Genomic DNA, 24949 nt, shown 5'->3' with positions numbered 1-24949 from the left:
CAATGGGCTGGATTGGGCTGGGCTGGGCCTAAGCCAGGACCCTAACTCTTCATCTGGAGGATACCTAAGCTCCATTTGGGTTTCCCACATGGGTGGCAGGAGCCAGGTACTAGGACAATCATCACTGCTTTCCTAGACATTAGAAGGGAGCTCAATTGAAAACAGAGCAGCTGATATTTGATAGTCTGTTGGATGCCAGCATCATAAGTAGGAAGTTAATCTTGATACAGCGCTATAATGCTGGCATCCAATTTTTTCTTTACTTAACCCAGAATCAGATCATCTTTTTGTGTCTTTATATATATATATATAGATCACACATGGTTTGGTCTTGGTTTTATTTTGGCTGTTTCAATCTCTTTTAATTGGTATATTTAGATAATCCACATTGAACATGATAATTTATATAGTAGAATTCATTAAAATAGGGTATTTTAATTGTTCTCTTTTGCTGTCATTTTTCTTTAATGTCTTATTTATTTTCATTTATTTGAAAGGCAGAGACAGAAAGACCTTCTCATCTGCTGGCTCACTGCCCAGGGGCCTGCAGCAGCTATGGTTAGGACAGGCTAAATCCAGCATCCAAAAACTGCATTTGCAGCTACCATGTTTATGGGGGGGGGACTCAAGTACTTGAATCATCATCTCAGGATGAACATTCGCAGGAAGATGGATCAGGTAGGATAAGCAGGCTCCAACAAGGCACTCCAGTATGTAATGATGTTATCACAAGTGGCATTTCTTACCCTCAAACCTCCCTGCAATGTCCACAGTAAGCAAATCTGTTTTAATGGAGCACATTTGCGGTTGCTTGTGTTGCAAAGTTTAGAAATAGGGAAAAGAGCAGAAGGCAGCCAAATTTTTTTTTACATTTTTAAGCTTTTATTTAGTGAAAGAAATGCATAGGAGAGTGAGAACCCTATCTACAGGAGAGAAGCAAATCTGAATTCATGCTGAGTACTAGGAACCAGCCACATGGAGGAACATCTAGGCCAGGAAGCATGGGGTGGGTGGCCCAAAGGCCACGAGCTCTGGAGGTGCAGTGCTGCAGCAAGCCCCATACTGGCAAAAGGCCAAGGAAAGGAGAGAGAAAGACACCATGTCCCAGACTTTTAATCCACTTCCAAAGGGGAGCAGTTAATTAACCTGATTGGCCGGTGGGTACACAGGTGTGGCCAGGTAGGGGTATGAGGTCACACAGGGGCATGGTGAAAGTGTGGTCTTTTAGCTCACACACCTAATTAATTTTATTCTATATGCCTGCCTACAACATTCTCCCCTCAGAGACCCCATTCTCTTAATCCTAAGGGATGTTGAGGGGCGTAGAGTCAACATCTCTTCTGTAGCTGCATCCTGCTTATGAGTGGAGTAGTAAATTTTGTTCATTTATTCTTTTATATCTTTTAGGCAGAGACACAGATACAGTGCTTTCATGTGCTGATTCCTCCAAGGCTCACAACTGAGTCTGGGCTAAAACAAAACCAGGAGCTGTGGGGCAGGGATTGTGCTGCATCAGTTTAAGCTGCTGATTGGGAGGCTCACATCAAATACCAGGGTGTGTGTCTTGTCTACTATGATTTTTTTTTTAAATATTGTTTTCCAATTAATGTGAATGTAGTTTGTCATATTTGATATCTAGAGCTATGGTGAAGTGCATTATCAAATATCAAATGATTTGTAGATGTCACAAACTCTGGTTTATTTATTTATTTTTGAGTAGTGTTATTTAATTTACCACATTATTTTAAAAGTTGTATTTTGAGACCCATTTCAGAAACCACAGTTGATTTGGAACAAACACTGTTTTGGAAGACTTTTCCTTGTTCATGGTTACACTTTTTCCCTAATAATCTCTATGGATTGTGTATCCAAATGTGGGCATTATACAAGTTTTTCACACTTAGTATCAGCTACTTATATGCTACAAAATTTAGTGTGAATCTATTTTCCATTACTTAACATGTGAATAATTCATGCTTTTACTGCTTGCTGGTTTGTAAAATACAAATAAATCACAGTACAGTGCTCAAATAGATGTATAAGATGAAAACAGTTTTGCAGCCTGTGTTGAGGCATAGCAGGTGAAGCCACTGCCTGTGACCCTGGCAGATCTATCTTTCTATCTAATATCTTCTGCTGGTTCACTCTTCAAATGGCTTCAGTGGCTAGGACTGGACCAGGCCAAAGCCAGAAACAGGAACTCTATCCAGGTTTCCCAGGTGGATAGAAATGGTCCAAGTAGTTGGGCTGTCTTCAGATATTTTCCCAGGTGCATTAGTAGGGAACTGGATTGGAAGTGGAACAACTCTGGCTTTAACCAGTGGTGGTAGAGACCCATTGTTCCATATCACATACCGATAATTTTTTACTGATTTGTTTATTTGAGAGGCAAAGAAAAAGGTCCTCCATCTGCTGGATCACTCTGCAAAAGCCCACAATAGCGAGTGTTATATCTATGAAAGCCAGGAGGTAGGAACTCTAAGTGGGTTTCCCATTCAGATGGCAGGAAACCAAGTTTTTGAGCCATGATCTGTTGACTCAAGAGAACACTTTTGAGCTGGTGCTGTGCTGTAATAGGAAAGTCACGACCTGCAGTGCAAGTATCCCATGGGCACTGGTTCCAGTCCTGACTGCCCACTTCCAATCCAGCTCTCCGCTATGGCCTGAGAAAGCAGTAGAAGATAGCTCAAGTCCTTGGGCCCCTGCACCTTCATGGGAGACCTGGAAGAAGCTCCTGGCTCCTGATTTTAGATCTGTTTAGCTCTGGCCATTATGGCCATTCGGGGAGTGAACCAGCAGGTGGAAGGCTTCTCGCTCTCTGCCTCTGCCTCTCTGTAGCTCTGCCTTTCAAACAAATAAATAAATATTTTTTAAAACAAACAAACAAAAAAAACCACTTGCAGGAAGTTGAGTTGGAGGTGTGGAATAGCCAGGACACAAACCAGGCACTCTGTGATGTGGTATGTCCAGAGAAGTAGGTAAGCCTATTGCATCATAATGCCTTCCCTTCCAATGTCTGATTTGCACAACCTATGACCTAGGCCCCAGGGTTCCATCAGATAAGTCTCAGGATTCTCCACGTGATTACTGTACAAGAAGGCACACTCCCAAAGGTAAAATACTTTATAAACTATGTTGATATCATATTTATGGTTGTCTCATGGGCTAGAACAAGTGAACAGGAAAATGTCAGGGGTCTGTGTGGTGGAGAATTATGTTAAGATTTGGATACAGGGAGGAGTATCACATGGAAGTTACAGAAAGCTGTGCTAGTAGATTTTGTCAATTTTTCCTATACATATACTGTGGCCAAAAACTAATTTTCAAGCTGGATACTTTTAAGGAATTTGAGATACATAAAAGCAAGAGATGTTTTAAGGAAAACAGCACTGCCTGAGTAATTTTCTGTGTATATAGATTCTAGTGAAATCATAATTTTTTTTGTATACTGCTATTTATTTGAACAATTGTGATGAACATTACAAATTATTTCTATATGATTTATTTATTTGAAAGGCTGAGTTACAGAGACAGAGGAAGAGAGAGGCCTTCCACCTGCTGGTTCACTCCCATATGTCCTCAATTGCTGGGGCTGGGCTGATTTGAATCCAGTAGCCTGGAGCTTCTTACAGGTCTCCCATGTGAGTGCAAGGGGCCCAAGGACTTAGGTGTTCATCCACTGTTTCCCAGTCCATAGCAGAGAGCTAGACCAGAAGTAGAGCAGCTGGCACTCCAATTGGTGCCCACATGGATGCCCACACTGTAGGAGATGGCTTTACCCACCACTCCACAGTGACAGGCCTGACAAGGATTTTTTTTTTACAGAATTGGTAATAAATTAATATTTTGGTTATCTAACAATAGTTTATGTTTAATCAAAGTGATTGGTAGACTTGTGTGTGCTCTTTTGGCATCTTTTCTGTTTTTCCCATGTGTAAAGATTATATTCCCCCACAGGGAGGCTACTGCATTTTTGTCACTCAGCCAATATGCCCATTTTTTTGTATATATTTCCTTCATGATCTTGACTAGCACAGTAGAATCTAGGAAGAATCTAGACTTTTTGTCTGACCCCTCCTTCTAAGCAATTTCTCTTGCAGATAAGATTCTAGAGACATGCTTCATGGGTTAGATCAGAAAATGTGTAGGATAGAATCTATTGCAGGTCCTTAAATAACTCTCCATAGTTTTATCACAGTGAGTCTACAAATGCAGGATTACTTCAGACTCCACAAAGTTATGTTTCAGGCAAATTATTCCATTTATCAATGGCATAAACTATAGTCAGAGCCTAAGACAATTCTCTAGTCTTTGACTTGAATCTTTTGCCATCTTAAAGTATTTATATACTTGAGAGAGAATGAGAAGTAGATGGAAATATATAGAGATCTTTTTTAAAAAAGATTTTATTTATTTATTTGATGGGCATGGTTACAGGGAGAGGAGAGACATATAAATTTTTTTATCCACTGGTTCAATCTCCAAATGGCCAAAGCAGCTGGAGATGGGCTGATCCAAAGCTAGGAGCCAGGAGTTTCCTCTGGGTTTAGGGGCCCAAAGACTTGGACTATCTTCCAATACTTTCCCAGGACAAAAACAGAGAGCTGGATCCAAAGAAGAGCATCTGGGGCCCTTGCTGTGGCATGGTAGGTTAAGCCTCTGCCTGTGGTGCTGGCATCCCATATAGGCACTGATTTGAGTCCCAGTTGGTCCACTTCTAATCCAGCCCTTTGCTATGGCCTGGGAAAGTAGTTGAGGATGGCCCAATTCTTGGGGCCCCTGCACCCAAGTGGGAGACCTGAAGGATGCTCCTGGCTTCTGGCTTTGTATCCGCCCAGCTCCAGCTATTGCAGCCATTTTGGGAGTGAACCAGCAGATGAAAGACCTTTCTCTGTCTCCAGCTCTCTCTCTGCAACTCTACTTTCAAATAAATATTTAAAAAAAAGAAGAGCATCTGGAACACAAATTGGTGCCCATATGGGATGCTGGCACCATGGGTGGAGGCTTAGCCTGCTCTGTGTTATGGAATGACAGAGAGAAAGAGAGAGAGAGAGAGAGAGAGAGACAGACAGACACCTTCAATCCATTGATTCACACCCACAACAACCAGGGCTGGGACAGGGTCATAACTGAGAGCCAGGAATATAGTCCTAGCCTCTCACTTAAGTTGCAGAAGCTTAATTTCTTGAGTTGTCAACACTCGCTTCTAGTGTCTAAATTTACAAAATTTGTGACATTGCAGTATATTGGGTTAAACAGCTACCTGGGATTTGAGCATCCCTTATGGGTTCTGGTTTTTTTCCTGGTTGCTCCCACTTCCAATCTAGCTCCCTGTTTAGGGCACCTGTGAAAGCAGAAGATGGTCCAAGTGCTTGGGCACCTGCCACCCATGTGTGAGACCCAGATGAAGCTTCTGGCTCCTGGTTTCAGTCTGGCCCAGCTCTGGCTGTTACAGCCACTTGGGGAGTGGAGCAACAGCTGGAAGATCTTCCACTGCCTTCTGCTCTCTCCAAAATTTTGTCTTTCAAAACAAAAAATTAAATAATTAAAAATATGTAAGATGAAAAATGCATCATTCATTCTTTGCTTTTAAATATTACTACCAAGTAGCCTTGACCCAAATCATCAAAATGAAAATTTTCCTGGGATGTTCCTTTCATATCTTTTTTCCTTAGAAACCTAAACTTCATGCATTTTGTAATTACAACTTTAAGAACATAGTGACTCTTCCCACCATGGCCACCCTCCCACCCACTCTCTTCTTCTTCTTCCTCTCCTATTCTCATTCCTATTTTTTACTAAGATCTATTTTCAATTAACTTTATACACATATGAGTAACTCTATACTAAGTAAAGAGTTCAACAGATAATGTGAAAAAAATTGTTCCTCAATAGTCAAGACAAGGGCTGTTCAAAGTCATTGCTTCTCAAAGTGTCAATTGCATTTCTGTAGGTTACCTTTAGTGTGCTATTAGTTATCACAGGTCAGGGAGAATATACGGTTTTTGTCCTTTTTAGACTGGCTTATTCACTAAGTATGATGTTTTGAGATATCTCCATACTGTCTTCCATGGTGTCTTTACCAGTTTACATTCCCACAAACGTGGATTAGGGTTAAGTTTTCCACACATCTTTGCCAGCATTTGTTTGATTTCTATGTGAATGCCATTCTAATGGTGGTGAGGTAAAACCTCCTTGTGGTTTTGATTCACATTTCTCTGTTGAATGGTGATCCTGAGCATTTTCTCATGTATCTGTTGGCTATTTGGATTTTTTTAAAAAAAATACCTGTTTAAGTCCTATGCCCATTTCTGCACTGGGTTGTTTGTTTTGTTGTGGAATTTCTTGAGCCTCTATATATTCTGATTACTAATCCTTTATCAGTTGCATAGTTTGCAAATCACTTCTATTTTGTCAGTTGGCTCTTCACTTTGTTTCATTTGCAGTACAGAAGCTTCTCAATTTGATGTAATCCCATTTGTCAATTTTGGCTTTGACTGCTTGTGCCTCTTTGGTCTTTTCCAAGTAGTCTTTTTCTATGCCAATGTCTTGCAGGGTTACCCCAACTTTCTCTAATAATTTGGTATCAGGTTGTTATTTAATTCTTTAATCCATTTTAATCTATTTTGAGTGTATTTTTGTAAGGTGTAAAGTAGAAGTATTGCTTGCATGAGGAGATCAGTTTGCCCAGCATTATGTGTTCAAGAGACTATCCTTCTCCAGGATTAATTTCTGCATTTATATTCTGTTACATTGGTCTATCCATCTGTTTTTGTACAAGTACTAGGCTATTTTGATTACTGCATTATAGTATATCTTAAAACCTGGGGGCAGTGCTGTGATACAGTGGGTTGATCCTCCACCTGCAGTGCTGGAATCCCATATAGGCACCAGTTGAAGTCCTGGCTGCTCCTCTTCCAATCCAGCTCTCTGCTATGGCTTGGGAGTGCAGTAGAGGATGGCCGAAGAGCTTGAGCTCCTGTGTTCACATAGGAGACTTAGAAGAACCTCCAGGCTCCTGACTTTGGATTGTCCCAGCTCAGACCATTGTGAACAATTGGGTAGTGAACCAGTGGATGGAAGACCTCTCTCCCTCCCTCTCACTGTCTGCAACTCTACCTCTCAAATAAGCCTCCAGCTTTGTCTTTGTTGTATAAAATTGCTTTAGCTATTCAGGGACTCCTGTGTTTCCATATGAATTTCAGCATTCTTTTCTATATCTGAGAAGATTGTCCTTGGTATATTGAATCTTTAAATTGTTTTCAGTAGTTTAGAGTTTGATATTGATTCCAACAATCCATGAACATGAACAATTTTTCATTTTTTGTCTCATTTCTTTCTTTAATATTTTGTATTTCTCATCACAGAGATCTTTGACATTGCTTAAATTTATTCCAAGGTAGTTAATTGTTTTTGTAGCTATTGTGAATGGGATTGATGTTAGAAGTTCTATGTCAGCTGTGGTATGGTATTGTCTGTGTATACAGAGGTTATTGATGTCTGAGTGTTATCTTATATCCTGACCTAATCCAATCCGATATATAAAAGATTATTTTTTATTTATTTACTTGAGAGGTAGAGTTATAGACAGTGACAGGGAAAGACAGAGAAAGGTCTTCCTTCTGTTGGATCACTCCCCAAATGGCCACAATGGCTGAAGCTGCGCTGGTCCGAAGCCAGGAACCAGGAGCTTTTTCCCAGCCTCCCACATGGGTGCAGGGGCCCAAGCATTTGGGTCATCTTCTACTGCTTTCCCAGGCCATAGCAGAGAGCTGGATTGGAAGAGGAGCACCTGGGACTTGAACTGGCATCCATATGGAATGCCAGCACTGCAGGCATGGAGGATTAACCTACTGTGCCATGGTGCTGGCCCCTCCAATCTGATTTTGAAAGAGAGTCCCTAGAGATGGGAGGACAAACAGACTAGATCCCAAAGGTTATGTTGGAAATTTGATCATCTTGAAACAAGAGAATGTCCTCAGAAGAAATCAAAACTTCAGACAGCATAGTGTCAAATTATGAGAAATTAAATTTCTGTTATTTTAGTCATCTAGTGTTTAGTACAATGTTATGGAATTTTCTCACTCAAAATTATAAATCATATACTTCATGTAGTTGTCAAGTTTTTGTACATTTGATGTGATCTTTGGATTCCATTTTAGCTTTTTTCTGTATTTTTTAAGATTTATTTATTTATGTGTCTTGATTCAAAACTTTATTTTGTAATTTCTTTTTTTTAAAGGTTTATTTTACTTATTTGAAAGACAGAGTTACAGAGAGAAGAGGGGCAGAGAGAGAAGTCTTCCATCCGATGGTTCACTCCCCAGATGGCTGCAATGGCCAGAGCTGTACCATTCTGAAGCTGGGAACCAGGAGCTTCTTCTGGGTCTCCCAAATGGCTGCAGGGGCCCACGGACTTGGGCCATCCTCTACTGCTTTCCCAGGCCATAGCAGAGATCTGGATCAGAAGAGGAGAAGCTGGGACTAGAACCTGCACCCATATGAGATGCCAGCACTTCAGGCCAAGGCATTAACCTGCTGTGCCACACGCTGGCCCTTTTCTCTGTATTTGTGTTAAGCACTATTTATTAAAAATTCCATAGATATAACCGATGGACTTACAGTGCCATCTATTTATGAGTGCCATCTACTACAGCTAATGGTCTTAATGGCTTTCTCAGGTAACCAATGACCCAGCTTCTTCAAGGCTTCCACATTTAAGTTGTGCATCAGCTGTCATTTTGACCTCAGGCTGATAGAATGGTGTACTGATGGTCACTGTGGCTGGATGAGAAAAAACAGTGATTTTCTGTGATTTTCTCAAATGTGACAAAATTTTCTTCCACTGTATCTGGAAAGAGTCATGTGGCCTTGTCTGCATTTTTCAGTATGGGAATGGGGATGTAAGATCCTCTCACAGGAAACAACACTGAAGATGAGTGGTCCCTGGTCATCACATGCTGGAATGTCACTTCTCCCACAGGTATCTTTTTTTTTTAATTTATTTGACAGAGTTATAGACAGTGAGAGGGAGAGACAGAGAGAAAGTTCTTCCTTCTGTTGGTTCACTCCCCAAATGGCCACCACAGCAGGCGTTATGTCAAACTTAAGCCAGGAGCCAGGTGCTTCCACCTGGTCTCCCATGCAGGTGCAGGGGCCCAAGCACTTGTGCCATCCTCCACTGCCTTCCCCGGCCACAGCAGAGAGCTGGACTGGAAGAGGAGTAACCAGAACTAGAACCCGGTGCCCATATAGGATGCCTGCACTGCAGGCAGAGGATTAACCAAGTGAGCCATGGCACCGGCCATCCCACAGGTATCTTGACTTTTTCTCATAACCAGAGACCACAATGTCCCATGTTTCCATCATTTTACACTCAAATCCAGAATCTAGAATAATGCCAGACAACCATGTTGTCTCCAGATGTAGCTACCCTTGATCCATAGACCTGTTAACAGAGGAAACAAGTTATATGCCTTCTGTGTACCCCATGTAGAGGGTGAGAGCAAGAGTAAGATAACCAGAATAACTTTTCAGTTTTTCAGATTGCTTTATGATCTGAAAAAAGTAGGAGTCCGAAAGGGCAGGGGATCATCATAGCAATTTGTCTATCATGGAGGCAGAAATAGGGAGTGACCTAAGTTCACATGGCACACACTCTACTAAGGCCTTGATTATGCACCTCACTGCACATGTCCCTGCCCTCTGCAGTATCCTTCCTCTGCAATCCACATTGCAGCCTTTGGCAAAGACACTTAGGGCTAGATTGCTTAGGTGTTGTATTTCCTATATATCACCTTGGCCTCTATGGCTTAAACCCTCAGTACTTTTTGTCAGTTGGATTGCTTCTGACAATAAAAAGGGGACTTAGATATATGTTTTCATAGTTTTAGATGGAGTCAACTTTTTGACATGATGTTTTAATCTTTCATTTTATGATTTTTTAAACATGTTTTATATATGCTTCATTCTCCTTTCCTTTGGCCAATTTTGAGCATTTGAAAGCATTTGAGGTCTATTTAACTGTTCACATATTTAACAGTGTTGTCATGGCCATAACCTTAAGGTATTAGTTACTTTGGAGATGACAGATTGCTATCGTTTCCCAAAGGATTGCTTATACTTTTTATTAGAACTGGAGGAGGCAACGTTAAACAATGGTACATAAAATAAGAATACTCTCTGACTCCCACTATTGTCCAGCAGTGGTCATGTTTCATCTTTTTTTTTAATGGTTTATTTATTAATGTGAAAGGAAGAGTTACAGAAAGAGGAGAGAGAGAGAGGTTCTGTCTGCTGATTCATTACACAAATGGCTGCATTGACTGCTGCTATGAATGACATTCTGAAGCCAGGATCCTGGAGCTTCTTCCATATCTCCTACGTGGGTGGAAGAGACCACACCCTTGGGTTGTCTTCTGCTTTCTGATACCTTAGCAGGGAGCTGGGTGGGAAGTGGTACAGAGAGGTTTTGTTCTGGCACCTATATATGATTCCAGTGTTGCCAGCAGTGGATTAACCTGCTACACCACAATGTTGGCTCCAGTATTCTTTTTTTATTGACCCAACCAAATAGGTGTTCTCAGGAGATTCTTTGAGTCTTGCAGGTATAAATTGTGTGCAAACAATCTTTTTTTTTTTTTTTTCAAGACTTAAAAGTTAAGCTATAGCCTGTAGTGCCAGCATCCCATATGGGTACCAGTCTCCCTTCTTTGCATCATATTCTTGTTGATTTTTTCCCAATTTCACTTCCTATGCCAGTGTCCACAGTCTTTCATGCACACATCATGGAATTAAACTCCACTTTCAACCCTCTGCGTAACCAATTAGTACTGAATTGTGTTCACGCTTCCTGTCGTTTTCTTCACTATTCTGACTACTCTATGTCTAATGGTTGGTCATCATGTCTTCTCCAATTCTTCCTCTCTATTTCTTCATTCTCCTTCCAGACGTTGACTCTCAAATTCAAATCTTCTGGGGGCTGGTGATGCTGCACCAGCATCCAATATGGGTACCTGTTTGTGTCCTGACTGCTCATCTTCTGCTCCAGCTCTCTGCTTGTGGCCTGGGAACATAGTGTAAGATGGCCCAAGTGCTTGGGCTCTGGCACCCACATGGGAGACTTTGAAGGAGCTCCTGGCTCCTGGCTTCTGAGTGACTCAACTCTGGCCATTGAGGCCATTTGGGGAGTGAACCAGCAGATGGAAGAAATATTTTCTATCCCTCCCTCTCTGTGTCTGTAGTTGTACCTCTCAAATAAATCAATAAAATCTTTTTTTAAATCTTGTCCCTTTGATCTGTTATTTTTAAATATTTATTTTTATTTATTTGAAAGATAGAGTTACAGATAGAGGTAGAGCCAGAGAGAGGTCTTCCTTCCACTAGTTCACTCCCCAAATGTCTGCAACAGCCAGAGGTGAGCTGATCCAAAGCCAGGAGCCAAGAGTTTCTTTTGGGTCTCCCACATGGGTATAGGGGCCCGTGTACTTGCGCCATCTTCCACTGTTTTCCTAGGCCATAGAAGAGAGCTGGGTTGGAAGTAGAGTAGCCAGGACTCAAAGCAGTGCCCCTATGGGATGCTGGCACTGCAGGCTGGGGCTTTAACCCACTGTACCAATGTGCCAGCCCCAATAAAATCTTTAAAAAAATGCTAATCTTCTAAGATTATTTTCCACATTTATGTGCCCTGTTTGAGGACATAGGCAATTTCTTTCATGTAAACAATAGCAATTACATTGATTTTTGGAAGGAAATAAGAAAAAGATTATATATATACTTTTGTTTATAAATAATTTTCAAAAACAGTGATTCATTCAGTTAACACTTCTTTGAACATGTTTACTGCTTTTTTTCTCCGCACAGTCCAGGACCACTCACCTAGATATGGTGCAGTTTGTAGTTCCCATCCCTTAGCCTAGTTTTTTCTTTGTCTTTTTGCCAGTGTGTTTTGCAATTTTGTATTCATGGGAATACATTGGTGAAGAGATAACCAGCTATATCTTTTTTTGTGAAGTGTAACCTGATGACACAAAAAATTTTTATTTACTACTTATTTATTTGTTTTAAAGAGTTACAGAGAAAGAGAATGAGATAGATCTCCCATATTCTGGTTGCCACAAATTGCCACAATGGCTGAGAGAGAAAGAAGCATGGAGATCGCCCATCAAATGGTTTTCTTCACAACTGCTCTACTACAGCCTGGGCTCAACCAGCTTGAGGCCTAGTGCCTACAACTCAAGCCAGGTTTGTCCCATGGATGGCAGGGTTCCAGATACTTGGCCCATTCCTGAATCTCTCCTAAGAGCACATTTCTAGGAAACTGGAATGTAGCGCTGAGGCAGGACTCAGAATCAGGCACTCAAATATTGGATGTGGGCATTCACAGAGGCATCATAAGCACTAGACCAAATGCATCCCTGATTTTCCTGTGAGATACATTGTGGGCAGAAAATATCATATCATAGTTCAATTCTACAACAACTATTGAGGCTATTTTATGACCCAGCATATCATTTCTCTGGAAAATATTGCATACATACTTGCAGAGACTATGCATTGTCTTTCTGAATGAAGCGAGGTGGGATGTGTATGTGTGTAATAAATTAAATCAAAATGTTCCATGGTTTTTCAGTGTGTTTTAGTTGTCCTGTCTCTTATTCCAAGTAGTATATTGTCATGTTCAGGTACTGCTCTTGACCGGTCTACTCTTTATTTTTATTCATTTTTCATGAACTGTTCAACATGTTTCCTTAGAAATGTGTGTTCGTATAATTGTCATTTTGACCAGATTCACTGATGCTCTTGCTAGAGAAAATATGTCTTATGTGTCTCCATCAATATTTTTTGTTTTCAAGTGCATTCTGTCCAGTATTGGATTGTCCATATAGTATAGCCAGTTCTCTTATCATCATTCTGTTTTTTAAAAGAATAATTCATTTGAAAGGCAGAGTTGCAGAGAAGCAGAGAGAGAGAGTGCAGTGGCATTAGAAAGCACAGCCTGTAATAGATTAGTAAGATGCCCACCAGTGCCAACACTAAATTTATGGTTTCTTCTGAAACAGTCCAATGTTCAGGACAACTTCAGGTAGGCAAGACAACTTATTTTTTTAAGATTTATCTATCTATTTATTTATTTGAATGGCATAGCTGAGGGACAGAGAGAGAGAGAGGGAGTGAGAGAGAAAGAAAGGTCTTCCATCCACTGGTTCAATCCCCAGATGCCTGCAGTGGTGGGAGCTGCATTGAGCCAAAGCCAGGAGCCAGGTGCCATCTTCTACTGCTTTTCCAGGTCATAGCAGAGAGCTGGATCAGAAGTGGAGCAGCCAGGACTCAAAGCAGAGCTCATATGGGATGATTTATTTATTTGAAAGGCAGAGTCACAGAGAAAGAAAAAGTAGGGGTAAAGGTCTTCCATCCAGTAGTTCACTCCCCAAATGGCTGCAAAGGCTGGAGCTGAGTCAGTCTGAAGCCAGGAGTCAGGAGCTTCTTCCAAGTCAGCCACACATGGAAACACACTTGGGCCAACTTCCATTGCTTTCCCAGGCCATGGCAGAGAGCTGGATCAGAAGTGGGCAGCTGGAACTCAACCCAGCACTCATACGGGATGCCAACACTGCAGGCAGTGGCTTTACCCCCTATGCTGCCATGCTGGCTTGTCAAGTTTTATCCTGCTATGGATTGCATGGAACATTTCTCTTTGTATTAATACAAAAAAGTTTTTAAAAAAATTTTAATCCTATACACATTATATTGTTTGGTTTTTTAGTGTAACCTGATAATCTTTGCCTTTTTAAAATATTCTACTGAGAAATAGTTGTAGATACTTGTAGGGTACGATGTGATCATTTGATGTTAATTCTGGGATTTTCAAATGAGAATTATTCACATTCTTCACCTCATATTTTATGGTGAGAACATTTAAAAGCCTCTACGAGAGGGGAGGGAGTATTGAGTAGTTGCCCCCTGAAGCCACACTTTTTTTAGATTTATTTTGTTGGAAATAGGTACAGAAAGAGGTACGGAGATCAATAGCTAGAAAGATAGATGTGTCTTCTATGCACTGGCTCACTCACGAAATGACAATTGCCAGAGTTGAGCTGATCCAAAGCCAGGGGCTTCTCCTGGGTCTCCTACATCAGTGCAGGGGCCCAAGGACTTGGCCATCGCCCGCTACTTTCCAAGGTGCCTTGCCAGGGAGCTGGATTGGAAGGGAGCAGCCAGGCTCCCATATGGGATGCAGATGCTGCAGGCTTATACACCACAGCACAAGCCAAATCACTAATTTACAACTTCAAAATATTTCTACATGTCTTCAAAAGCAGAGGTGTTGAAATTAATATAATCACGACTGGTGCTGAGTTGTCATCCTAAACAATAAACAGAGTTACAAGGTAATAGCAGAATATTATACTATAATTGACATTACATAAGAAACTGGAAATGTTGATTTAATCATACATTAATAAGCCCCATAAAACATTTTTGAAAAAAGATTTATTTATTTGAAAAGCAGAGTTACATAGAGGCAAAAGCAGAGAGAAAGTCTTCCATCCACCGTTCACTCCCCAAATAATTGTAACAGCCAGAGATGGGCCAATACAAAGGCAGAAGCCTTGGAGTTTCTTCCAGTTCTCCCCTGTGGGTGCAGGGTCCCAAGGACTTGGGCCATCTTCTACTGCTTTCCCAGGCCACAGCAGAGAGCTGGATGGAAGTGGAGCAGCCGGGACTAGAACCAGCACCCATATGGGGTGCTGGCACTTCAGGCCATGGCATTAACCCACTGTGCCACAGCGCCTGCCCCTTAGTGCTTTTTTTTTAAAAGTTTTTTTTCTTTCCTTCAGAGTTCTGGAAATTTTTATCAAAATTAGTCAAAAACCTGTAATTAAGAACATTTGGGTCTGACACTGTGGCTTAGCAGGTAAAGCTACTGCCTGCCATACCAGCATCCCATGTTGGGTGCTGGTTTGAGTCCCAGCTGCTCTGCTTCAGATCCAGCTCTCTGCTGTGGCCTGGGAAAGCAGTAGAAGATGGTCCAAATCCTTGGGCCCCTGCACTTGTGTAGGAGACCTAAAAGAAGCTCCTGGCTCCTGGTTTCAGGTTGGTATAGCTCTGGCCATTCATCTGGAGTGAACCAGCAGATGGAATACCTTGCTCACTGCCTCTGCCTCTCTGTAACTTAGGTCATATATAAGGACTTTTGAAAGTCTTGATCTTGGCCCAGCACTGTAGCATAGCAGGTAAAGCCATTGCATGCAGCTTTGGCATCCCTATGGGCTTTGGTTTGAGTCTCAGCTGCTTCACTTGTGGTCCAGCTCCCTACTGATATGCCTAGGAAGGCTGTGAAGAATGGTCTAAGTGCTTGAGCCCCTGCAACCAGGTGGGAGACCCAGAAGAAACTCCTGGCTTTGGATCAGCCCAGCTCCGGCCATTGCAGCCATTTGAGGAGTGAATCAGTGGATTGAATCTCTCTCTCTCTCTCTCTTTCTAACTCTGCGTTTCAAATAAGATAAATCTTTTTTTAATCTCTCTTCTTTTCTAGTATTTCCAGGTAAGAAGTCAGATTGCTTCACTTGCTCACCAGTCTTCCTTGCAAATCCCATGCCCCACTCTCCCTCTGTCAGAGCCTCATTCACGTTGTAGGTCAGAGGAGCATAAAGGGAAAGACATGGGGTCAGGAGACCAGCTCACCTTCCCAGGGCTATCCCTGTCACATCAACCCCTAAAAGTGTTGTTACTATGGCAACTCTCCAACCTTGAAGCTAGTGCTTCAACTTCCTCTAACTGTAGGTTCCCATGTATCCCCTGGCCTCCCCAGGCACTCCAGATGCAGATTTGGTCCATGAGTACTGAAGTGGTGGCCAGGCAGAGGCAGGGCTAGCTCAAACTCCTGCCTATCTCTCATTCTTTTTGTGTCAACAGCTGGAGCCAGCACCATGAGGCCACAAATATCTTCACACCTTCTGTGCCCTGCCTACCCTGTTGGCAAATGTGCAATGAGGCCAGCCTCTGAGGCTTCTGCTGTATCCTTGGATGAATGGGTTCTAGTGGGATGGGGTTTTTCTCCTCACATGGTTTTGAAAGTGCAAAGATAGTGCTTGCCCACCTCTAGTCTTAGGGGATTTGTCATTTTCTGGGAGCTTATACTAAGGAGGTTGGCAGCTGGGCACTTCTGAGCTGTGAAAAGGATTATTTATTTATTTATTTATTTTCCCTTTTAAAAATTTTGTTTATTCAAAAGAATTATTTATTTATTTGAAAGAGAGAGGTAGAGACAGAGAGGTCTTCCATCCAATGGTTCACTCCCCAGATGGCTGCAACTGCTAAAGTTGCACTGATCCAAAGCCAAGAGCCAGGAGCTTCTTCCAGGTCTCCCACAAGGGAGAGAGGGTTTTAATAATTACTTCATAATGCATGACAGTTTAGATAAGATGGTCTTGATGTTTGATCTTACCTAGAGGGACATACCTTTCCTTATGAGCATAATCTTATCTTTCTTTTTTATTTTTATTTATTCTAAAGTTTTATTTTTATTTTATTTATCTGAAAGAATTACAAAGAGAAAGAATAGTCCCGCATCTGCTGGTTCACTCTGCAAATGGCCACATGAGCAGAACTATTCCAAATCCAGGAGCAGAGCTTCTTCCTAGTTCTCCCACGTGGATCCAGGGGCCCAAGGAGTTGTGCCATCCTCTGCTGCTTTCCCAGGTGCATTATCAGGGAGCTGGATCAAAAGTGAAGCATCTGGGACTTTAACTGGCATCCATATGGTGAGCCAGCACTGCATGCTGGGGCTTTAACCTGTTGTGCCACAGTACCAGCCCCAGAAAACACTGTGATAACATGGCTGTGACCACAGATTTCTAGCTCTGGCCACCAAGGATTAGGGATGGGATTGAGCACTCCCTTGGCTGACCTTCCCAAAGGCTGTCTCTGTAGTCCACTTTAACAGAGACTAGGAGGAAGAGGAGTTATTTAGGCAGCAGGACCAATGTAAGGATAGATGGCAGGCCAATTAATGGCTGCCTTACATAGGAGTCTTCCACCAAGGAGACCCAACAAAGCCAGTCTACCTCAAATGGCACTGATTGGCAATATGAGCAATCTGGGCATTGGGCAAGCAGCAGTCATGCTAGAAGATGGCTCCTGAAGGGGCCTGGCAACCAGCACGATTGAAGGGATGACCTAGGATCAGTAACAATGCATGCAGAGCTCTAAATGTCTTTTAGAGATGCCACCGGCCATCGCCGTGGCTCACTAGGCTAATCCTCCACCTTCTGGCACTGACACACTGGGTTCTAGTCCCAGTCGGGGCACCGGATTCTGTCCCGGTTGCCCCTCTTCCAGGCCAGCTCTCTGCTGAGGCCCAGGAGTGCAGTGGAGGATGTTCCAAGTGCTTGGGCCCTGCACCCCATGGGAGACCAGGAAAAGTACCTGGCTCCTGCCATCAGATCAGCACGGTGCACTGGTCACAGCGCACCGGCCACGGCAGCCATTGAGGGGTGAACAATGGCAAAAGGAAGACCTTTCTCTCTGTCTCTCTCATTGTCCACTCTGCCTGTCAAAAAAAGAAAGAAAGAAAGAAAGAAAGAAAGAAAGAAAGAAAGAAAGAAAGAAAGAAAGAAAGAAAGAAAGAAAGAAAAGAAGAGATGCCACCTATTAAAACTAATCTATTCAGGCCAGCTCTCCTCCCAGGCCAGCTAGGTAATGGAAGTCAACAGGGTGTCTTCCCTAAGGAGGTTCCCACCTCATTTATGACGTTACTTCCAGTACCCCATGTGAAGAGATAGATAGGTCTGGGCCTCACTTATGCCTGGCCAGGCCTTAACATCAACCTGATAATTATCAAGCCCTTCTTGTCAGTTTCCATTTACCTCTCAATGGAAAAACTCCCTCTTGGTTTGGACAGCACCTTTCTTAGATACTCTAATACTGACTGTTTTGGTCTCTGTGTATCTAATTTGCTTGTTAGATTCATTTTCTCCAGACTTAAGCAGAGAAATTCTAGATGGTCATTCACATGAAACCTTGAATGGAGACAGTTTCTGTGAGCTGGCACTGCAACCCCCTTGAGAGGCCAGCTTCTTCTGGAACGCTGTCTTGATCACGGTCCCTACTTCACCCCTATTCAGCTGGAAGAAAGCAGAACAGTCTTCACCTTAACCCCTGACAGCAGCCAGGGTTCCATAAACAGAGGGAGGAAATGAGGGGCCCCAGGACTAGAAGCAGGCCAGACTAACTACCCCACAGCTCCTTGACTGCACATACACACTAAACAAAACAGGAGCACTCAGGCATACATCTGTCTTCACATTAACTGACAGGACTCTTTTGCTCTCCTATATCCCTCTTTGTTCTCCTCATTTTGGCCATCTTTCCCACCATGGGCAATGTTTCTAATTTCTCCTTTTATCCTCATAATCATAATGCTTCCATTATTACCGTGTACAATTAACATATTTTAAAAGTCTTTACAGGAGCATATGACTACTATATCCCCAGAAATTATGCAGGAAAAAACCAAGACTGCTCTTCAATCAATCCAATCCAGAGTATAGATACTCACCCCATGTCAATGGTTCATATCAGCAAGAAGTAGCCAGAAAGAAACTGGCACCCCATGTCCTTATCTATACTCAGAGTTGGGACTGATGGAACAAGGACATAAGCCTCAGTCATTTCAGGGTCTTGTTACCTCTTTTGTTTCCTTCCTTCCTTCCTTCCTTCCTTCCTTCCTTCCTTCCTTCCTCCCTTCCTCCCTTCCTCCCTTCCTCCCTCCCTCCCTCCCTCCCTTCCTTCTTCCTTCCTTACTTCCTTTCATTCATTTCAGATTCTTCTGTTTCTTCTTTCTTTCCTTCCTTCCTTCCTTCCTTCCTTCTTTCCTTCCTTCCTTCCTTCCTTTCAAGATTTATTTTTAATTTGAAAGAGTTACAAAGAGAGAGAAGGAGAGGCAGAGAGAGAGAAAGAGGTCTTCTATCTGCTGCTTCACTCCTCATATATCTGCAATGGCCAGAACTGAGCTGATCTGAAGCCAGGAGTCAGGAACTTTCTCTGGGTCTCCCACGTGGGTGCAGGGGCCCAAGGAGTTGGGTCATCTTCTACTGCTTTCCCAGGCCATAGCAGGGAGCTGGATAGGAAGTGGAGCAGCCAGATCTCAAACCAGTGCCCATATAGGGTGCTGGCACTGCAGGCGGTGGCTTTACTCACTATGCCACAGTGCCAGTCCGCCAGGCCCTATATTTTATAAGAAGTTATTTCAAAAGTTTCATGGACAACACACATTATCATTTAATTTTATAACCATGAAACTTTGAGTGCTTTTATATAAAGCATTGTTAAAGAACTAAAAATCATGAGGATTATAGAATGTATGTATGTTAATTCCACAGAAGAGAAAAATCTACCCAACCTGGACCTCTGTATCTGTTCAAGCTGATGTACTAATACTTTTAAATTGGTATAATGATTGAAAATTTTAGAGGTTCCCCAAAACAGATGTGCCCATTTTTAATCTATTTAATTGTAAGTAAAATATGCAACTTGGTTTTTTTTTATTACTTTTAAGATAAAATTAGGCCCAGCACTGTGAAAATAGTGGGTAAAGCCAGCAACTATGGTGCTGGCATCCCATATGGCCACCAGTTCAAGTCCCATATGGTCCAAGTATTTGGGGTCCTGCACCTATGTGGGCAACCCAGAAGGAGCACCTGGCTTCTGGATATGGATTAGCCCAGCCCTGGCCATTGTGGCCATTTGGGATGTGAACCAACAAATGGAACAATCTCTCTCTATATATATTTCTCTATATCTCTATAGCTATCTCTATAATTCTTTCAAATACATTTTAAAAATCTCCATCAAAATGGGTTCAAATATTTTCAGCTATTTCCAACAATACAGAAGAATAAAGGACCTTTGAAGAAACATGAAAGAATTCAGTTTTTTTTTTTTTTGACAAGCAGAGTGGATAGTGAGAGAGAGAGAGAGAGAGAGACAGATAGAAAGGTGTTCCTTTGCCATTGTTTCACCCTCCAATGGCCACCGCGGCTGGTGCGTTGCAGCCGGTGCACTGTGCTGATCTGAAGGCAGGAGCCAGGTGCTTCTCCTGGTCTCCCATGTGGGTGCAGGGCCCAAGCACTTAGGCTATCCTCCAGTGAACTCCCGGGCCACAGCAGAGAGCTGGCCTGGAAGAGGGGCAACCGGGACAGAATCCGGTGCCCCAACCGGGACTAGAACCCAGTGTGCTGGTGTTGCAGGTGGAGGATTAGCCTATTGAGCCATGGCACTGGCCTAAAGAATTCATTTTAACTTTGGATAAAATCACCTATTTTTTCTCTTTTTAAAGATATATTGTACTTATTTGAAAGGCAGATTTGTAAGGATGGAGAAACAGAGTCAGAGACTTTCCATCTGCTGCTTCACTCCCCAGATGGCTGCAATGGCCAGAGCTGGGTGAAACCAAAGCCAGGAGAAAGAAGCTTCATCCTGGCCTTCCATGTGGATAGCAGGGACCCAATCATGTTGGTCATTTCAGCTGCTTTCCCAGGCTATTGCCTGTGAGCTGAATAGGATGTAGAGCATCCAGGACTTGAACAGGTGCTGATAAAGGATGCCAGCATTGCAGATAGGACATAACCTCCTCAGCCACATTGATGAGCTCCTAAAATCACCTATTTCTAAAGAGTCTATTTTTATTTATATTCTTTTTATAAAAGACTTATTTGTTTATTTGAAAGTCAAAGTTAGAGAGAAGAGGGAAAGACAGATCTTCCAACATCTGGTTCACTCCCCAAATGGCAGGGGTTGGGTTAGGTCAAAGGCAGGGGTTGGGTTAGGTCAAAGCCGGGAGCTTCTTTCAGGCCTCCCATGTAGAAGAAGCAGCCCAAGCACTTGGCCAATTCTCTGATGTTTCCCCAGGCCATTATCAGGGAGCTGGATCAGAAGTGTAGCAGCCAGAACTTGAACTGGCACCCATATAGGACTTCATTCTCATAAATGGTGGCTTAAATGCTAGCCCCTCCTTATATTCTTTATAAAATTACTTTTAAAAGTATCCTTCTAAATAAACAAAAGATATCTCTATTATTTACCAAGATTATTGTGCAATTTATTAATTGTCTCTATTTACAAGTCAAGCTAACACCAGCATTTGTTAGAAGACCCAAATGGGGGGCAGTGCTATGATGCAACAGGCTAAAGCCCTAGCCTGCAGCACCAGCATCCCTTATGGGCACCAGTTTGAGTCTTGGCTGCTCCTCTTCTGATCCAGCTTTCTGCTATGGCCTGGGAAAGCAGTGGAAGATGTCCCGGGTCCTTGGGCCCCTAACCCACATGGGACACCTGGAAGAAGCTCCTGGCTCCTGGCTCCTGGTTCCTGGTTCCTGGCTCCTGGATTGGATCAGTTCAGCTCTGGCTGTTGCGGACATTGGGGAGAGAACAAGTGGAATGGAAGACATCTTCTTGTTCTCGCTCTTGCTCTCGCTCTCGCTCTCGCTCTGGCTCTACCTCTCTCTGTAACTCTGTCTTTCAAGCAAATAAAATACATCTTTAAAAAAGAAACTTAAATGATTCCTACCCCTTGGGCATAAACTCAGCTAAATCTACAGTGTCTGTAATCTGTCCATAGTAAAACTCAAGTCTGGTACATATCTCTCTTCAGCTAGACATTACTGTGTCCTTCCTTTAAGAAACAAAACAGGGGCCAGCATTTGGTGCAGATTAAGCAGCTGCTCACAATGCTGGCATCCCATATGAACTCAGGTTCAAGTGCCAGTTCTGATCCAGTTCACTACTAATGTGCCTACGAAAGCAGCAGAACATTGCTGAAGTACTTGGGCACCTCCCACCTATATGGAAGAACCAGTTGGAGTTCCATTCTCCTGGTTTTTGCTTGGCCCAGTCCCAGCAATGGTAGTTATTTGGGGAGTGAACCAGCAGGTGGACAATCTCTCTCTCCCTCTGTCTCTCTCTTTCTCTCTTTCCCTATCTCACCCTCTCCCTCCTCTGTAAGTCTGACTTTCAGATAAGTAAATAAATAAATCATTTTAAAAAAAGAAACCAAGAAAGCAACATAGATTCAAGAAAAAACTAAATAAATATTTTAATAGAGTCCAGAACAGAATATAAATGTGCTACTACTGCATATTTGTCACTATGATGTGCTGAATAAAAAATAATTAATGTATATTATCCTGTACTTATTTGGATGATTGATTACTCTTAATTCGTATTTAGTTTTAAAGAAAAAATTTCAAGTGACAATATTCATCAATAGGAAAAAGTTGAAACAAAGCACTCTCTTAATCTCACAAAGTCATGTGGATAGGAGAAGACATATCTGATTTTTTTCTAATCAGCCTTCCTAGAATTTACAAATTTTTTCTGGCAACAGTTAATTTGATCATCATAGAAAGTTCTTTGAAGGCTCTTGTTAAACTTGTTCCTCTTTGAAAAAGTAAATTTTACTGTGTGATACTGCAAGAGGTAAATTTTTGATTTATAGGAAATTTGAAAACCAATTATAATTAGTCTCTAATTTCTGATTTACTTTATAGAACAGAAATTACACAGATAAATGTCACTTTGTCTAATTTTTTAAAATACTTTTTTATTTGACAAGCAGGCACAGGCAGACAAGGGGAAAGACCAAGAGAGAGGTCTTCCATTTGCTAGTTCACTCCCCAAATGGACACAATGGCCAGAGCTGGACCAACTCAAAGCCAGGAGCTTCTTCACACTTGGGTATAGGAGTCCAAGCACTTGCACTGTCTTCCACTGCTTTCCCAGGTCATTAGCACAGAGCTGGATTGGAAGTGGAGCAGCCAAGACATGAACCAGCACCTGTATGGGATACCAGTGCCACAGGCAGAGGCTTAATGATTATGGCACAGCACCAGCCCCCACTTTATCTAAATTTACGGTAAACCCATGAGTTGCACCACAATGCTGTTTTCTTTTCTTTCCTTCCTTCCTTCCTTCCTTCCTTCCTTCCTTCCTTCCTTCCTTCCTTCCTTCCTTCCTTCCTTCTCTCTCTTTCTCTCTCTCTCTTTTTCCTTCCTTCTTTCTTTCTTTCTTTCTTTCTTTCTTTCTTTCTTTCTTTCTTTCTTTCTTTCTTTCTTTCTTTCTTTTCTTCTTTCTTTCTGTTAATTTTTCTGTGTCATGAAGCTTGCACATTGCATCCAAGGACATGGACCAGGGAGAGAGGCTTATGATTACTCTGTGCAAGAACTCTCCTCTTGAGGGTCAAAGCATCTGACAAGGAAGCTCTCCTAGATTAAGTCCTCAAGCACCTCTCCCAATAACAAGCAAGAGAAGGTGTGCTAACTGGAGAGCATCTTTGGTTTAATTAACTAGGAGGTCTGAGTGTTGCTGGGGTCCTCATTGGGCTATAATAATGGGTCATGAATCAGTTGAATGTGACTATTCACCACTAAAGGGCTCTGTAGGGTCAATTAAATTTTTAGTCACTGACACCTGGTTCCTCACTGTTGTCCCCAGCTGCTCTCATGGAGAAGAAAATCTGTTCCACTTACAGGATACTTAAGTCCAGCAGTGGAGGAAGCATAATTGAAAGAGCCCACAACTGAGATCATGGCATAAAGACCCTTGCTTCCATGTGAGAATGATTGAGAAAACTGTCTTCATTGCATAAAAGTCATCATGAAGAGGATAAGGGACCTCTGCATCTCCAAGTGTATTTCTACCTCCCAGCTGTGAACCCAGAATAGGGCATCCATTGAATAAACAATGATTCCATACTTCCATGTGGTGCTTCTCTGCTTACCATTGCCTGCTGAAATCTTTTTGTTCCTATGTATTTTTACCCAGCATGGTTTGTCTTAATTTTCTCACTTCTCCCTGACAATACTCAACAATTTACACACTGTTCCCTACATTTACACACTTTCTCTTGATGTGCATGATAAACCTGATAAATTGCCCTAATGATTTTTATTATTCTATCATTGTAAAAATGCTAGTATCATGTTCTTTAATAAGTTTGGCATAATACTGAAAAGTGGGTGTTTGCCATTGAAGACACTGTATTTGTGCTCACTAGTATTACCTAGATTAGGAGTAGTGCTATCCTCTGATTATACCTTCAATTTGAACTAAATTCTAAAGCATGAATAAAATTACTGATAATGAAGATGAAGCTGAAGAGAAGGAAGCCAAGACTGGGCACTCTGATGTTGTGAGTGAGCAGTTTATGGGTGATCTGTTCCTTATATAAAACCTGCTGCTGCAGGTTTGCCAAGTTATGTACCACTCAGTAACCTTCTTCACGTATCTTTAAGAATTCTGTCCCAAATATCGTCCTTTAATTGCACTTTCACAGTTACACAGAAAATAAAGTTTTGAACAAAGCTGCTGATTATGGATTTCAATTATTTGCAGAAAATCTGTCTTGCTAATGTGTGAGTCACTGATGCTAAAAGATTCCTCTTATCTCTCCCAGCAAGAAACTTTCATTGCCCACACTTTCGCTGGTGCTATAGAAATTTAGAGTGCTGAAGGTGTAGTCCAAAATGGGGACTGTCATGATGAAATTCTCTGAGTGCATTATTTTAATATCATGCATTTTAAATAATCAGTTATTGCATTTTTTGTGTTGCTATTGACTAACTCATAGTATCATGTTATCCTTTGCCTGTTCAGCTGAGCTATACTGCAATCTTCTTTATGGTCATGATCATCACTTCTTACCCAGAGATCAGTATTCATTACACATTTCCTCTGAGTTAGGCCACTCTCAAGGAATGAGGTTGTGTTGGTAAATAATTTACTTATACTGTGTGTTCTGTGGAATTTAAAGTTTAAAAGAGATAATTTATCATAACCTCAAAGGTCCTTTGGTACATCTTTCTGAATCACTTATGGATGAGAACTCCTTTGAAAGAAGAAATGAAGTAGCTGACACATGGAGCCACTGCCTGTAATGCCAGCATCTCAT

The 24949-nt window shown here is 42.0% G+C and overlaps 1 long non-coding RNA gene across 2 annotated transcripts; it reads left to right on the top strand.

The window, feature by feature from the left end:
• The first annotated feature begins 447 nt into the window (after window positions 1–447).
• LOC138845509 (uncharacterized) lies at window positions 448–23627 on the top strand. Of its 2 annotated transcripts, none has more exons than XR_011382797.1 (4): window positions 448–1555; window positions 8889–8983; window positions 12069–12243; window positions 23494–23627. It is a non-coding gene; the product is annotated as an uncharacterized lncRNA (long non-coding RNA). The 2 variants fall into 2 exon arrangements; XR_011382798.1 differs by lacking the exon at window positions 448–1555 and adding an exon at window positions 2727–3113.
• The last annotated feature ends 1322 nt before the right edge of the window (window positions 23628–24949 follow it).

The sequence above is a fragment of the Oryctolagus cuniculus genome, chromosome 15 (genome assembly GCF_964237555.1).
Source record: "Oryctolagus cuniculus chromosome 15, mOryCun1.1, whole genome shotgun sequence".
NCBI lineage: Eukaryota > Metazoa > Chordata > Mammalia > Lagomorpha > Leporidae > Oryctolagus > Oryctolagus cuniculus.
Note: the sequence above shows the minus strand (reverse complement) of the source record. Positions and strands in the feature narration are given on the sequence as shown.